Source organism: Macrobrachium rosenbergii, chromosome 23, assembly GCF_040412425.1.
Source record: "Macrobrachium rosenbergii isolate ZJJX-2024 chromosome 23, ASM4041242v1, whole genome shotgun sequence".
NCBI lineage: Eukaryota > Metazoa > Arthropoda > Malacostraca > Decapoda > Palaemonidae > Macrobrachium > Macrobrachium rosenbergii.
In genome coordinates, this window is record NC_089763.1 from 42,574,469 (window position 1) to 42,590,160 (window position 15,692).

The window sequence follows — 15,692 nt, forward strand, 5'->3', positions numbered from 1 at the left end:
ATCAATGAACTGCGGGCTACAAACACGTAAAGCCCTTAAGAACATTCCAGAAAAAACAGAGAATTTAACATTCTGATGGTGACTGGAATAATAATGAACAAAAAAGGCAATGTTAGTTGATTTTCGAAAGACAGAAAAGGTGAAATTTCTATCATGTCTATGGACAGTTACATCAAGAAAATTCAAATTACAATTTCTTTCTTCCTCTACAGTAAATTTTATAGAAGGGACTAAATTATTTAGCTTAACGAGAAATTCCTGGAGATTTTCGTGAACTGGCCAGATACAAAAAATGTCATCTACATACCTAAACCATATAACTTTTCGGGGCAAAATTCTTGGTAAGAATTTTGTCTCAAAAAATTCCATGTAAATATTGCTAAGGACAGGAGATAAGGGATTATCCATAGCCATACTAAACTTTTGTACAAAAAATTCCCCATTGAAACAAAATTTACTATCTTTGATACATAACCTTATAAGTTCTGTGAGGTTTGCTACAGTTAAGGGAATGTCATAACTTACTAATTCTTCCTCTAAAAATTCCAGTAAATCATCAACCGGCACTTTTGTAAATAAAGAGACAACATCAAAGCTAACCATAGTAAAATCAAATTTCAAATTCAAACTATTCAATTTGTCTATAAAGTCGACATTATTTTTTATATTCGTATTAGAAATGTTTCCTACCAATGGTGTAAGAATTTTTACAAGCCCTTTAGATAAGTTTTACGAAACTGAGCCTGTTGAACTAATGATTGGTCTAATAGGGTTATTGATTTTGTGCGTCTTGACTAAACCGTAGAGATATGGTAGGGAGGGGCACTGAGTGGTAAACTGTTTAATTAAATGGTCAGAGCCCTTAAAAATGGATTTAATTTGTTTGCTAAAATGAGAGTTAGCTGTCTGTGTGGGATCTGACCTCAGTTTCGTATAAGTTTCACTATCATTCAATAATGCCATTATTTTATTTACGTAGTTACTTTTATTCATTATTACCACTGCATTGGACTTATCTGCCTTTGTTACTTGCAATGTTTCGTCTTTTTTAAGGTTTTTGTAGGCCTAGAGAAATCGTACAGGAACATTTGGGGAAGAAGGCTTGGCCATAGCACCATACACAATACCTTTACAAATATTGATGTCATCAGGACACAAATCATGACTAAATTCTTCCAAATAACAAAATGATTTTGAAATGTTAACATAGTCTAGGTTACCGTCAGAAACACCAAAACTTTAGGATATGGATTAAGTTTTGGTGTTAGAAGACAAGATGGTATATACAATCTAGGCTGAAGGCCAAGCACTGGGACCTATGAGGTCATTCAGTGCTGAAAGGGAAAATTGAGGGTAAGAGGTTTAATTAGAGTAACAGGAGGAAAATCTCGCAGTCGCAATAGGAAACAATTGTTAGAAGAAGGTGGAAAGTAAGATGTAAGAAAAAATATGAATGGCATTTTAGTAAAAGAAATGAAAAAGGTTGCAGATAGGGGGCCGAAGGGACACTACCCCCATTACAGGTCTATATTGCAGAGGAACTTCATCACTATTATTTCCCGTTTAAACAGATGACGCCAACATTCCAGTGGTTTATCTAGTGTTACTATTGCAGTTCTTGGTTAAGCAAGCCTTATGCCAGTGTGGGCTCTTGCTCCTGGAGTGGCCTGTAAATACCTAGGGGTGAGCGTTTACTCACTTTGGAACGTTTTCTGGAATATATTAAATTATAAAAGCACAGTAGAAAATGGAAGAGACAAAGTGAAAGGAGAGAGAGGAAATGAATGGAATTAATAAAATGGTAAAAAGACGAGTGGATTGAACACTGGGAAGGAAGAGTTGATAATAGAGAGGGGAAATGGGGAATGAAATTAATAAAATGGTAAAAAGCGGAGTGGACTGATCATATACAGGGAAGGAAGAACTGTGAAAACAGAGAGAGAAGCAGATACTTTTGTGCCAGAGTAAATCATTCCAACAGGTTTCTCTAGGGTGAGTTTGTGAAACATGAGTGCCTCCTGGTGGCAGCTATTTTAGTATTCATATACATGTGATGGAAGGAGAAAGGAATGAAATAAAGGGAAAGAAATTTGAGGAGGTAAATAGGAAACTGAAATGTCGAACGTCAAACTGAAGTACAGTAATAGGAAAAAAGGAAAACCTAGCTGGAATTGTGCAGGATGCCTGAAGAGGTTCGTGCATGGCAATGGCACAAGAAATGGAAAAAGAAATTATTGAATGAAGAAAAGACGTGGTAGAGGAAATGACTAGAAAAGTTAATATTTAATGAGATACTTGGTATGATAACACCGCAAAAAACAATGCCCATTAACAGAGCTAGAGTGAACTAAATGTTTATATTGGGAGACGCTAACTAAATTTCAAACAAATTTTCTTTACGCCCATTGTATAAAAATATCAGGAACAGATTTAGATTCATGCAAAACTTATCAAAAGCATATGGAACCACAAAGAAAATAAACGAGCACAATCAAAAGTTTTAAGAGGGAACGCGAAAGATGAAGAGAGCTGTTTCATAGGTGGACAAAACATTAATATTACTACTACTTTCCTGTGTATATAGACAAACGTGTTCGGCGGACTGCTTTCAAGCACTTCAAAGTGTACCTTTTCGCGTCCGAAGAAAAGCGTAAGTGTAATTACATTGAGTGTTTTTATGCATATGTAAGGTACGAATAGAAACAGGAAAATGACAGATACAAGGACAACCTGAGACAATAGGCTTACAAGTGGAGTCGAGAGCCGTAGCAGACCCAACCAAATTTTGGTAGATGTGCTACCGATGTAGGTTAGGAAGGGGTAGAGTGCAGAGTGAGGAGTCAAGGCTTACTAAGGAGGACAAAGCCCCTCCCTGGCCTGGTTTGGGCATGGTGTCCGAGGTTAGGTAAAAGTAAGTTTGGTTAGATGATTTTCTCTCTGAAATGCCTACTGTCCCTGCAGTAGGGTAAAACGATGGGGGGGTGGGGTTAGATTACAGTTTCGTATGCTGGGCCGCCTAACTCATTCTGCCCGTGCCGAGATCCCTCCGCCAAGGTAAGTAGTTCCACCTAAACAGCTGACGACCAACGACCCGAAATGCCCCGAGTCCTACCGACCCGACGCGACATGCCCCGAGACCTACCTTGCCCTGAGACCTACCTCAATCTCGTCCGAGTTGCCATTATGGCTACGTCCGAGTCATATCCGTCCCACGTTCAATTTGCGGCTCAGAACCCAGTGACCCTTATGGATTTAGGTGTTTTGTGCAATGAAGAGCAGTCATTGCTCGTCTACCTCATGAAGCGGTACAGTAAAAACCATGTATAATTCATATTTCTCTATGTATTGCATTAAAAAACGTTACTTAACAAATGTCCCTTGCCCCTTTAAAGATTTTCTCGAATTAATTAAACGTGCATATCCCTTAAATAGAGCCGATTCAACACCCGTCAAAATGCGGTCTAATTTCGCTGAATCACAACAATCACGAGATGAAGAAGAATGGAGTTACCGATATCGGCCATTCCGGATTTCTCCGACGATTCCGACTTCGAATGAGGTACGTGCTATTTCGAACAGTTTACGATACACTAATTGTACGGCCCTTCTGGGGGTCCGGGGTGAAGCCCCCCGGCCAGGTGAGGACACGCCGTCCTGTGTTCGGTTAGGTCGGTTTCGTCCGGGTTAGGTAACAACCTAGGTTTCTGGGGTCCAGGGGCAGAGCCCCGGCCAGGTAAGGGCACGCCGCTCTGTTTTCGGTTAGGTCGGTTTCGGCCAGGTTAGGTCGCCATCTTTTTGTATTAGCTCTGCCAATTCTCTAGCCGTTACCCACTGCCACCTGGTGGTGGGTCACGGCTAGGAAATTGGCAGACGGAAACCCACAGCATACGAAACTGTAATCGCCCCCGATGGGGCATTAGCCTTGGGTGGCAGAATTTTCACTTTTCACTCGATATTTCATTGGAGAAATAACAAAAAAATTAAACCTTTAAGAGAACCTTTCAAAAGATTGAAGCGTCATTAACAAAATGATCTATAGGAAACTGCCGTACGAACTAAAACAAACATGTGAAGTCTTCGTAAAACAAATGTTGCAGGCAATTTTGAATCCAATTTGGCGTCCTCCCAAACACTTATTTAAAATAAATGGCGACTGGACACTTCGTTCCCAGCGCTCATTTAATGGTGTACTGAACACTAATTGCGCACCGTATATACGTAATGTTTATAGATATTACTCAAGATTTTAGTTGTAATCAGCATGATAAAACATTTTGTTGCCTATACTAGTGAAAATATGAGACATGGAATTCCCATCTGTCATGTGGTTGAACTGGAATGCATTTTTACCTTTAATCCGTGGTTTTATCCTTACTGACATCACAACTGAAGCTACACAGTGCTTATTTGATTGGAATTATGCACATTTTCTTCTTAATTCACTCACAATACCACTTAAAATGCGTGAGAATGTTTGTTTACAGTACTTTACTCCATGAAAGTAGCGAAACTGTGGCAGGAACAATTTTCCATCCTAATTGTACATCTGGCTGCCACAAATATCCAAGAGTGGACGACGCATTAGTGAATTGTTTACGATAGAAATGTAGCATTTTGTTGTTAGGACTTTTCATTTATTTAAGTCGATATTACTATGTATACTTCTGAGACATGTAATGTGTACATATGAATGTTATCACTTTGGCAAAAATGTAAGAAAGTTGAGTATGACAATTTATGTAGACCTGGTGCGAGAGTCAAGATGCCATGACGTCAAAATACAGGACTGAATTATTACTTAAAACACCATTTTATTTGACAAAACTTACACTGTGTATGTGATATATATATTACACAGTATGTAATATATATTAATAAATAAAAGATAGGAAAACGCGAAAATAGCTAAATCGTAATGTTTACAGCAAAAGCATTGAAATTTGTCCCAGGAATCTGGTTTGCTCCAACAACAAATATTTTCAAATGAATTATGAGTCGTAAAACATTTACTCAGTTTATAACCTTACTCTGATGTTTAGCTACCTAGTTATTTAAATATTATCTAGTCTTCTGGCGTCCCGGAAATTCGCTAGAGTTCCCTGTCCACGCCCCGAAATGTGCCAGCGTTTACCACTGATGTCAAGGAAACTGTGTCAGCATCTATGGGTACAAATATTTTGCAGATTTAACACAGGAAATGGGCAGTTTGTTTATACAAGTGACTCGGCAAATATCGAGATGGCGTCACTTCGTCCACTTTTAAAGTGTTTTAAGTAAAAGTTTCGAGAGCGTCATGGCGGTAAGTTAGCACCGCACATGGCTAAATCTTAACGAGCCTCTGTTAAATCGGAAATATGCTATTATTTTGTAATTTAGGAGAAAACTGTTACTTTGATAGGAACGTAGAGGTCTTGGCGTGTTGTGTAGAGGGGGCATAATTCTCATAGGTGCTGATGGGGGCACGTTCAAATGCATTTTCTGGAAGTGTCCAAACAACGGAGGAATTACACAGTGTGCCACGGCCTGAGCGTTTACCCTAGCCCTGACCCCGCACTCTGCATTCGCCTCAAGAATCTCAAGAAGGAAGGAGAGACCTACAAGAAATTGATGCAAATAAATAAAATTTGAAGGAGAACGAAAAAAGAAAAGTAGGTTATGTAAAACAGAAACTGTCAGTGAACAAACACAACACAGCAGGAGACCATGGAGCTGAGGGACATTAGCCTTGGTGAAAATTTATGAAAGAATATCAGTTTTGCCAGACATGCCCACTGGGACTGAATAGCTTACTGAGGTCAGACTTAAAAGAAAGGCAGGAAAACTAACGAGATGGAAAGTACCTTTGTAAAGGAGAGTTAATATGAAGTATGGTGATGGGAACAGCTGAAGATCTGTAGATAAATATGATGAAAGTTTAGTATTGTAAAAAGCCTAACAAGGTTAGGCAATCCAAGTTAAGCAGTGCAGTAAGGGTCAGTGAAGGGAACAGTTTTAGCGATGTAAATAGGCTAGCTTAGTTGATTAGATGTTAGAGGTAGTTTAGGTAATAAAGAAAGAGGACAGACATTGGATAATACAAATGGAGGCATGTTAGGAATTTTGAAGCAAAACTTATTCACAATTATGGAGTGAAATCACAAGTTTTCCCAAACAGTAAGCCAGGAAGAGCAAAAACTGATGTTACATTATGAGAATGATTATAAAATACCAATTGATCATTCATATTACTGATAATTTCTGCAGATTTTTGCATCAAAGAAAAATACCATAAACTGAGAGGGGGAAAGCTTTTTAGAAAATATATGATTGTTGTAAGTAATGACAATAACAGTATATAATAATATATAAATAATCCTGGGTCATCCAACAAATGCTGATTCCCTTTAGGGTGCCTCCATAAGCTACAGATGTAGAGATGTGGGAAAATGCAAAAACATTTGGTTTACAGCCAAAAAAAGATGCTGATAAATTAAAAATAAAAGTTTGATGTAGTTGGTGAGGAATTAATATATCATCCAACTACATTGTTGGCTACCACTTCAAAGTGCAGTTATTTCACAGAATAAAAGCCTAAAGTGTAAATTAACCTAACGTAAGCAATCAGTGACTTTAAAAAATAGTTTTTATGAACAAAAATGGTAAAAACTAAATAAAATACAAGATACACAGACATAAATTTTGTGGTTCGTGTATTAGGTTAGAAGTTAATACAAAATATAATTGCCTCAAATTCATTAAAAAAATAAAGTAGTCTATTCTCTACATAGATTAGCATGGACTGTATGAGGGATTAGCTTGGGTCCTCTGAGGGACTTCAGTTTCCATATGTTACACAACTTTTTAAACTTTTAAAGTTAGCCAAACTTGGTAAGGTAGCTGTCATATGATAGTTAAGCTTGAAGCAGTTGCAGTTTGTTACTGGTATTAGGTTAGGTGAAATTACCAGACCAGCTAGTCTAGGCTAGCCTGTTAAGCAGCCAGGTGGATAATGGGCTAGGCTCAGCTGTAGAAATGAAGACTAGCCTAAGTCTAGTTCCTACCTAAACACCCAGATCAAATTACAATAAGTCCTCAATTCAGTGAACTTCAGCCAGTGGGCCATTTCTAAAATGATGTACTGTATTCACAAAATTGGAAGGGCCTTAGACCATCTTTTTTTTTTTATATTTTCCACCCTATGGGATTATAAACCAGTGCCTCATGTGTAAGAATATTTGTCAGTGTGAGCTGGAAATTGTTGCTACTTGATAACAAGATGGTTTCTTGGTGGTAAGTGAAGTTTTTCTTTAGTCACAGTTGAGACAAGGTGCCTGCTGCTCTCTTCCCAACTGCTTCACTGAAACCCCTTTTCTCTGTACTGTATATGGGTGTTTGTTTGTTTTTGATGTTGATTGCTGCCACAAAGGAGAGTGTGAGCAATAGAGTTTTTTAGGATGCAAGGAGGTGTTTGGCCCCTTTATGTCCTCCCTTAACAGAGGAGCCCAAGCAGTTATGTTCTTTGTGCAGTGGTAGGACTTGCAGCCCTGACTATCCCAGCAAAGGGTTTCCTGGCTGGTCTCCTTTGCAGTGGTGGAAGAGGTTTGGTAATAAGCACAGGAAGGCCAAACAGTGTTTGCCAGTATCTGCAGAGGTAGAATACTCTGCTGCTGATGCCATCAAATCTTGAACTTCTTTGGTTCTTCCCTACCTGACTGCCCTCCCTGTCTTCCTACCCCTCCTGCTTATTCTCCTGTTGCTGAGTCTGAGAGGAATACATTCATGGAGGTAATAGGCCAGCACAAGCTCTTTGCACATGAAGGTTGTAAGCCAGCAAGCACTCTGAAAGCGATGACCCATGCCTTTGTGCTGAGTTCTCCCTAGTTCAACTCCTTCCCTGCTATGTTGAATTACCTTAAAAAGATGTGGCCCTTCTGTGGTTGTTGTAGGTGACCTTTTTTTTTTTTTTTTTGCCTTGACTAAGAGATCCTCGGTTCTAGACCCTGCTATTCCAGCCTAGTAGCTCAAGGCTGTTGAGACTCCAACTGCTGTGGTGTTGCGTGTGGGGGACACTTGCAGTATCAAATATGGGCTGTACTACTGTGACTCTTCTGTGTACCTCAACTTTTTTTCTACTGTAGTAGTAGAAGAGAGGAAGACTTGCCATAGGAGTAAGGTGAAGAAACACATATACATAACTTACTCCTCCTCATCCTCAGTGAGTTTATCCTCTTAATGTTCTGTTCCACTTGCAGAAGTGCACAAAAAGCTATGGAATGGGGTTAGCACTGCCTTCTTTCTTGAGTTCAGACAGAGGATTCACACATGACCAGTCTGCTTTACAGTACCCTTGCATACTTTGTTGACCTGTACATTTGTGCCACACTCAGAATATTCTTTTCCCATCCAGGAGCACTCCCTCCCATGTACATGATAATGTTCGCCCTTAATCTCTACTAGTTTGGCTTGGGCTGATCATGGGGAGACTAATGAGAGTTGACCATGGCTCATAATGTGTTCGTTTCATCCACTGACCCTGGGAACACTCATCAGGCTGGTGTGTCTACCTTTCTTTTGGGAGAGGATCCAATCTACACTTCATGGGATCTGTTATGACTCAAGAGGAACCATTGGGTCATAACAGTTTCCCCAAAGGACCCAATGGTCCTTCTTCAGAGCCCCTACATCTTAGTTGGAGAGGTACTTTCAAGAGAGCAATGAGAATACTTGCAGTGTAATGATCTTGAGGAAGTGGCCACAGTAGCTTTGTCAAACCTAATGTTGGTATAAAAGCTATTGCCTTTTATTTAGGATTATCCTTTAGCATGAACTGGAAAAGGTCACTGAACTTGGTAATAGGAAGGGTTAACTGTAATTGAGGTGAGTGAGAGGTTGTGGGGGGAAGCTAGTGTCAGAGAAGCTTCAAGTGGACCTGTGAAGTATATGAAACTATAGATTCATGTGGCAATTTCTTTCTCTAGGGTAACCTATAAAATACCTCACAGGGATTATAATTTAGCAAAATGTAGTTTATTTCCTCTTTTATGTGGTTTTCTGGTCTTCAGAAATGCCTAGCTTAAATAGACATTAGATTGAGCTTGTCTTTCAATTCTTAGTCCAAGCTTAATTAAGGAAGCTTACAAAAAACAAAAATAGTAAAGAGAAAATCATTGGCTCAAGAATCCTACCACTTTTGAAGCTGACACTTGTTTCATTTAAAAGGAAGTTCATTCGAAAAGCAATAGTTTTATTTAGAACAAAATTGGAACTCTCCTCCAGCTGCTTCTGTCCTTAGCTGGCATCATTTGTTTTCCATTTAGGAGTGAGAAAATTCTGTCACATCCTCCATGATTTGTGCCCACTTTTCTTCTTTTCCTTCTGCTGCTTTTGGTTTTATTAAATTTAGTCTGTCAAGCCAAGCACTGAGGTACTTTTGGCCAGTTAATGCTTAAGACAGTGAAAAGGGGAAGTTGAGAGGTTGGACAGCATGGTAAAGAGAACCAGAAAATAAATGAGATTATGTACAAGGATTCGGTGATGAAAGTGGGAGAAACCCCCACAGCTGCACTGTGAAGTACTAGTTAAACCAAGGTTGGAAAGCAAGATTGAAAGGAGCAGGAATTGAGGTAAAGTGAAGGGTGAAAAAGTGTGTGCAGCTAGGAGCCAGAGGGATGCTGAAAGCACCCTTTAGTAATGCCTACAGTGCAGCATGTGAGGTGCATGGATGGCATTTCTATTCCTTTTAATTATGTCCTCCAGTCTTGGAGAAGATAGGCAGACCCAGTTGCCCAGTTCATTGACTGTTGTATTCAAAGTGAGTCATAAGTTTCATACAGACAAAAGAGCCAGTTGTTATTGAACGAATATACATTAACATCTTTTTGTCCCAGATCCAAAGGCACCCAGGCAAAGAGAAAGGAGAGACAGAAGGTCTATGTCTAATGTTGAAAGAGGAAAAGATGAGTAGGCCTGAACTCTGTCTTATAATTACTGTACCCAATTTCCAAAACTGGTGGTTTATTTCGGAGCTTGAGATACTTGATGTTTTCAAATTACAAAAGATGTGCCTCCGTAAGTTGTATATTTAACGGTAAAGGTAGTCCGGACTTCTTACTTGGGAAATAAAATTAAAATCTGTAGAAGATCAATAAAAAAAATTACTTAAAATAATCTTACAAAATTTGCAAAACATGACATTAGTATTAGATTAGCAGTATTATTAGTAGTAATGCTAGCGGAAGGAATGTAAATGAAAACAATAACAGCAGTGACAATGTTGAGGAATTCAGCCCATTCATTATTGTATTTTAAGCAGGGAAACAAATGCCCGATACCCAGAACGAGGATGGTTTTTGGCAAGATGATTTGGCTAACCCAATGCAGAGATTATCAGCCATTTACGATCTCTGTAAATATACTGATCTCACCATCATCTTTCCGAGCAACAAACAGTCTCTGAAGGTATGTACATCGATTTTTTACCCATTACATGTATGCACGCATACACACACAGACACACACATATATATATGAGAAAACAAGGTAATGATAAGGCAAGGAGGGCCATCAAGCAATAAACAACTGAATAGATGATGTTTGGGTGTTTAATGATGGAACTGTTAATTTTATCATTATGGACTCTAAAGTTGTTAAGTCGCTGTCTTTCTGTGTTTGTCCTATTATTGGAAAATCTTTGTTGTCTATGGATGTTTCGCATAATTTAGAATGATTCCTCATGTTGGATTTTTCTGGGTTGTACAGTTTGCTCCCGGTCCTGAAGCTAACTCCTCCATGGGCATCTATGCGTACCCTCAGCAGTCTTTTGGTACATCCAACATAAGTCCCCTGGTTACACCTGGGACAAGTATACTGTACTTGTAAACGATGTTGGATGTAAACAACGGACTACCTTTGTCCTTAAGCTTGAAAAAGGACCCGATGGTGCAAGGATTTTTTTAGATTAATTTTAGGTTCAAGGCATTCTTCAAGAGAGATGACCTCACCATCTTAAAGAACTGAGCCAGTGAGAAAGATATCATTACTAGACCATATAAAGGTAAGGGTACGGTTGTTCTCATCAAACAGGAATATATCAATAAAATAGAAAGCATATTAAGCAACTGAATAAAATTCGAAAAAGTAGGTCCTCCAGACCTATATAATATCATCAAAACGGAGGATAAGATAAACAGATTTTTAAGGACATTAAAACAAAACAATGTCATAGACCTGCCAAAACCTCTTTGCCACAGGTTCGTCATATGGAGCGATGTATGGTTTGCCCAAAGTGCACAAGGTAGGTACCCCAATGCGGCCCATTCTCTCTTCTGTGAATACAGCAAATTATAATATCGCCAAATACCTTGTACCAATATTAGTGCCCCTAGCTATAAATTCTTACTCTATAATATCTTTATGAGCTCTCTGGAAGAGCAGACGCTGAATAGTTGCCCTCTTTCTTTGCACTCCTTGTTTTACAGACGTTACGTCGATGACACGTTCTTTTTGTTCAAACATGATTTTAATTCTGACTTTTTTTTTTAGACTACAGTATATTAATACTCAACACCCAAACATAAAATTTACTCTAGAGAAAGAATCTAACAATAAATTACCATTCCTGGATGTTCTAGTCTCTAGAAATGAACAAGGTTTTTATACAGGGGTTTATAGGAAAGATACTTTTAAGGTTTGGGTACGAATTTTTATAGCTTCTGTCATTTTAATTTTAAATTAAATTCCATTTCTAATCTCCTCCACAGGGCCTTTACACACTCATTAAATTGGATAACCTTCCATGAAGAGATCGTAACCCTGGCTAACTACTTCAAAAACAACTGTTTTCCTCAAAAGCTCTTTTTCAGGGCTTTAAACAGGTTTTTAAATAAGAAAATGGAAAAAACCCACGTCTATCCACACTGTACAAAAAATGAAAATGTTTGCAACGTTCCCTTACCTATATGATGATAATTTTAGGAAAAAATGTCTATATATTTCAGAGAGAACTGCCTGCCTTGAACCTAAAATTAATCTAAAAAAAATCCTTGCACCATCGGGTCCTTTTTCAAGCTCAAGGACAAAGTTAGTCCATTGTTTACATCCAACGTCGTTTACAAGTATACTTGCCCCAGGTGTAACCAGGGGACTTATGTTGGATATACCAAAAGACTGCTGAAGGTACGCATAGACGCCCATAGAGGAATTAGCTTCAGGACCGGGAGCAGATTGTCCAACCCAGAACAATCCAACATAAGGAACCATTCCAAATTATGCAAAACATCCATAGACAACAAAGATTTTCGAATAGTAGGACAAACACAGAAAGACAGCGACTTAACTTTGGAGTCCATGATGATGAAATTAACAGTTCCATCATTAAACACCCAAACATTGTTGCTTGAGGGCCCTACTTGCCTTATTGTTTCTTTGTTTTCTCATTTTTATCTATTTTTGTTATAATTTGTATTTTTCTCTCCTTGTTTCAATAATTTCGTTTTAGCTCCTGTCTAGGTAGGTCTGTAAAGTCCCCGCTCAACAGGTTTTCTATGGTGAACCTCCCGTTTTATACGGTGACTTTCCTACAAGCCTTGGTCAAGCCAAACAGCCACATTTTTATCTATGTAAATACATATCTATTACTGATTTATTTATGCCTGTTTACTTTGTACATGTGTCAGAGTATTATTGTGTCAATTCTTGTAATTTTACTTTTTATGTTATTTGTATTTACCTGTCCTAATTCACATTGAGAGCAATTGACCTTGGGTCACCTGTATCCTATTGTATGCCTTTGTATGACGTCCGCATCCCCAAAACCGCCATCATCACGCCCTTCGGGTCCTACGTCTTCGCCTTCACCTTCGGCCTGAGGAACGCGGGGACAACCTTCCAAAGACTGTTGGACAGCGTTCTGGGGGACCTGAACTTCTGCGCCTGTTATGTAGATGACATTCTAATTTTTTCCAGATCCCCCAAAGAACACCTGCGGCACATCCGAAAGGTCCTGCAGCGCCTGCAGGAGAACAGCTTCGTCGTCAGGTTTGATAAATGCACCTTCGGCGTCAAAAGAGTTGACTTCCTGGGCCACGAGATATCCCAGGGGGCCGTCCATCCACTCACATCGAAGGTCGCAGCCGTTACCAGGTTTCCCACCCCTGCCTCCGTCAAGGCCATTACAAGAATTCCTCAGGATGGTCAACCTACTACAGGAGGTTCATCCCCGGGGTTGCGCACTCCATGGCCCCCCTGATGGAGATCTTGAAGGGCCACCCGAAGTCCTTAGTTTGGGGACCCGACCAGCAACAGGCCTTTTCCCTGATGAAGGCCGCCCTCACTGAGGCAACCGCCTTGGCCCACCAGGACCCCAACGCCCCCCTTCAGCTGACGACGGACGCCAGCAACGTCGCCTGTGGGGCCGTCCTGGAGCAGGTTGTTGCCGGAGCTCCCCAGCCCATCGCCTTCTTCAGCAGGAAGTTCAGCCTCGCGGAGTTCCGCTACAGCACCTTCGACAGGGAACTCTGCGCAGTGTATCGGGCGGTACGTCACCTGAAGTTCCTCCTGAAGGGTACGCCCTTCACAATTTGGACGGACCACCAGCCGCTGGTCCACGCCTTCACAAAGCAGGGGGACGCATGGTCTTCCAGGCAGCAGCAGCATCTCGCGGCCATCGTGGAGTTCACCTGCACAATCAAGTACCTCCCTGGCAGGAAGAACCCTGTAACAGACACCCTCTCCAGGATCGAGCTCAACGCGGTGCAGCTCAGGATCGACTACGAGGACCTCGCCTGGGAGCAGACCGCCGACGCAGAGACTCCAGCCAACTGCACCGCCATCACGTCGCTCAAGTGGAAGGACGTGCCCCTCGCCCCTGGGGGGACCAACACTGCTGAGCGACATAAGCACTGGCCAACCCCGCCCCCTGGTACCCGCCTCCCACCGCCGTCTGGTGTTCGACGTCATCCACGGGCTGTCCCACCCCTCCAGCAGGTCGACGGCCAAGCTGTTGGCAGAGAAGTTCGTCTGGCACAGTATGCGGAAGGAAGCGACGGCCTGGGTGAGACAGTGCATCCGGTGCCAGATCAGCAAAGTAGGGCATCACATCGAGACGGGGTGGGCGAGTTTCCCCAGCCGGGGAGGCGGTTCAGACACATCCATGTAGACATGGTAGGCGCCCTTCCCCATCAGGCGGGGCCAGATATCTCCTGACGATCGTCAACCGCTCCACCAGGTGGCCTGAAGCGATGCCCATGCAAGAAGCCACCGCCAGTGCGTGCGCCAAGGCCCTCCTCTCCGGCTGGTTCAGCCGGTTCGGTGTCCTGAAGTTAAGTATACCTTAGTTTTACCAGACCTCTGAGCTGATTAACAGCTCTCCCGGACCACATAACCACCGACAGGGGTCCTGCCTTCCTGTCTGAGCTGTGGTCCGCCCTGGCACGCCTGCTGGGAACCTCTCACCAAACCACCACCGCCTACAACCCCATGGCCAACGGATTGGTGGAGAGATTCCACAGGTCCCTGAAGGCGTCCCTCATGGCCTGCTGCACCGCCGAGGAGTGGAAGTACCAGCTGCCTTGGGTCCTCCTTGGGCTGAGGACCGCCCGCAGAGCCAACGGCAACCCATCCGCAGCAGAGAAAGTCTACGGGGAGCCCCTCGTAGTCCTGGGTGAACTCATCACGGGAGATTGCCACAACCTGACAGTCCAGAGGCTCCATGACACAGTCAGGAAGTTCGCCCCCTGCCAGCAGACGTACAATGATAGGACGACACCATTCACGCCTCCCGGCCTGTCCTCCACCACCCACATCTTCGTCAGGAACGACACTGTCATCCCGCCCCTAACCAGGCCCTACAAGGGCCCCTTCTGCGTGCTGGAGCAGAACACCAAAGCATTCCAGCTGGCCATGCACGGGAAGGACGACTGGGTGTCTGTTGACCGTTTCAAACCCGCCCTGTTGGAGGAAGTCGTCGACGATACCATGCAGCGCCCTCCGCAGGGACCGTCACCCGCGCAACCAGCCCAACCCAAAAGAAAGTCGTGTGGCCGCCCCTGGAAGCACCCAGACAGCACCGCAGCCAGCCGCTCCCCCTCACACCGCACCCCCCAGCTGACTTCGCAGAGCCGCAGCACTCTCCAGTGGCCCAGCAGATACTTAGTTTAATCAGACGACACCCACATCTTTTGCGGGGGGGAGTATTGTACAGTCCCCACTCATCGGGTTGTCTATGGTGAACCTCCCGTTTTCTACAGTGACTTTCCTACAAGCCTAGGTCAAGCCAAATAGCCACATTTTTATCTATTACTGATTTATTTATGCCTGTTTACTTTGTACATGTGTCAGAGTATTATTGTGTCAATTCTTATAATTTTACTTTTCATGTTATTTGTATTTACCTGTCCTAATTCACATTGAGAGCAATTGACCTCAGGTCACCTGTATCCTATTGTATGCCTTTGTATGACGTCCACACGCCGCTTTATAAGCGACCTGCGTTCTTGATTGACCAACAGTACATGTCCACCTGCTCATTATTTCACACCTCTTATAGGTCCTTCTTTTAGTTTCATGGTGCCTCTGATATTTTTAAAAGAATTAGCATTATAATTGAGATAACACTGTAGTGTTTTTAATTACTTGTCATAATAAATGTTTTTATAAATAATTATTGAGAGCCAGCTCGCTGTATTTCAGCCTTGAAAATGCAACAATGTAGTTGT